General features: G+C 43.5%; 1 non-coding gene across 1 annotated transcript; it reads left to right on the forward strand.

Annotated features, from left to right (window-relative positions):
* Positions 1-1,256: 1,256 nt before the first annotated feature.
* Positions 1,257-1,362, forward strand: LOC118488687. Its single transcript, XR_004885231.1, has one exon. It is a non-coding gene; the product is annotated as a small nucleolar RNA R71 (small nucleolar RNA).
* Positions 1,363-1,967: the final 605 nt, after the last annotated feature.

Genomic DNA, 1,967 nt, shown 5'->3' on the forward strand with positions numbered 1-1,967 from the left:
CCCGCTTAGGCACTTTTTTCTTGTTTTGCCTCTTTTGTGTGCATAATTCTTTTAAAAATTTTGCATAAGCGGGAACTTGTTTTATTGCATCAAGAAGTGGGAGATTTATTTTAACTTGTTTGAACATATCCCACATTTCCTCTTTTTGAGGACCCCTTGACACAATAACATTTTTCTTTCCCGGGTCAAGTAAAGCCGATGGGAATGGAACTTCACTCGGTTCACCCTCTATTTTTTCATTCTTTTCATTTTTACTTTTTTCACTCTCACCCAACCCCGGTTTTTTAATAGTTGTTTCTTTTGGTTTAACCGGTGCAAGTTCATCATCACTTTCCATTCCCGTGATGTCCTCAACCACCCCCTCGACCAATTCGGGTGACAAATTGGCCTTAAACTCTTTCCCACTTCTTAACACACTAACATGGTTAATATTAACATTACCTCGTGATGAACCATGTGAAGGGTTTACCTTTGTATCGCTTGGAAGTTGACCCTTACCTTTCTTTAGTTCCGCCACATCGGTTGCTAATTGCCCCATTTGAGTCGTTAGTGACTGGATGCTTTTATCGCGAACCTCATCTTTTTGCATCCGCACTTCATCAAGTTGATTCCGCTTTTGCATTTCCAATTGCATGCTTTTAAGCATCTCCATCACCTCATTTCCACCCGAAGATCCCCTTTGATCTTGACCCGTTTGGTATTGTTTTTGATACCCTTGGTTATTTCCGCCCCGGTACCCACCTTGGTTATTATAGGATGGCCGTGAACCAAAATTACCTTGGCTACCTTGAAAATTTGGGTTCGCTTGATTTGACGGGTTCCCATATCTAAAGTTCGGGTGATTCCTCAACCCGGGATGGTAGGTATTAGAATTCATGTTGTTGTAGTTCCTACCACCTCCTCCTTGGCCTTGACCTTGGACCGCATGAACTTCCTCGTATTGCCCTTCCAACATTCCTTGGCAATTTTCAGCCGCGTGACCTATTTCATTACACAAAGCACACACATCATAAATTTGATTAGTAGTTTGAACATTACCTTCATCTATGGCATGCACTTGTGGTCGGTTAGTTGTTGGTCGAGCTCTCCTCGAAGCTTGGGCTTTCCTTTTTGATGTAGTTGCCATACTCTCCAAAAACTCCCAATCTTCATTCTCATAATTCGTTCCAAATGTCCCTCCGGTGATAGACATTAAATCCCGTGCATCTTCGGCACTTAACCCCTCATGAAAAGCGTTCATTAACTCCCATAACTCAATCCCATGATGAGGGCAGTTTTTAATCATCATGTTAAAACGCTCGAACGCCTCATGGAACATCTCACCGTGTTGTTGTTGAAAGCTTCTCAACCCCTTCCGCGCATCATTAGTCTTTTGGGCGGTGTAGAATTCATCCAAAAAGGTTTGTTGCATCTCCCCCCATGTATAAATTGATGCTGAAGGTAATGTATAGAACCATTTCTTAGCTTTCTCTTCCAACGAAAACTGAAATAAGACTAACTTGACTTCATCGGCCGAAAAACCTTGACTCCCAAAAGTGTTGCAAATTGAGTCATAGGCCTCTAGATGAAAGTACGGCTCCTCCGTTGCTAACCCTTTATACTTCGGTAAACTTTGCAACGAGTTTGTTCTTACTTCAAAAGTTCTCCCTTGGTTGTTGTGAGGGATAACCACCGGTGAGGGGTTTTGAGTAATGATTGGCCTGAAATGTGCCTCTATTCCCCTTGCTTGTTCTCTAAGATGTCTTCGTGGCACACCATACCTACCTCTCGGAATAATCGGCCCATTCGGTCTTGGTACTTGCCCTTGTGGTGCGATCGGTTGTTGAAACTGTTGTGGTCGCATCGGTGGGCGCTGAGGCGGTCTTTGAAATGGTTGTTGGTGTACATGTTGTGGCCGGACCTGTTGCAATGGAATCGGTTGTGGCATTGGTGGCCCTTGTGGTCTTGGCCGAATATGTTGTGGTATA

The sequence above is a fragment of the Helianthus annuus genome, chromosome 16, assembly GCF_002127325.2.
Source record: "Helianthus annuus cultivar XRQ/B chromosome 16, HanXRQr2.0-SUNRISE, whole genome shotgun sequence".
NCBI lineage: Eukaryota > Viridiplantae > Streptophyta > Magnoliopsida > Asterales > Asteraceae > Helianthus > Helianthus annuus.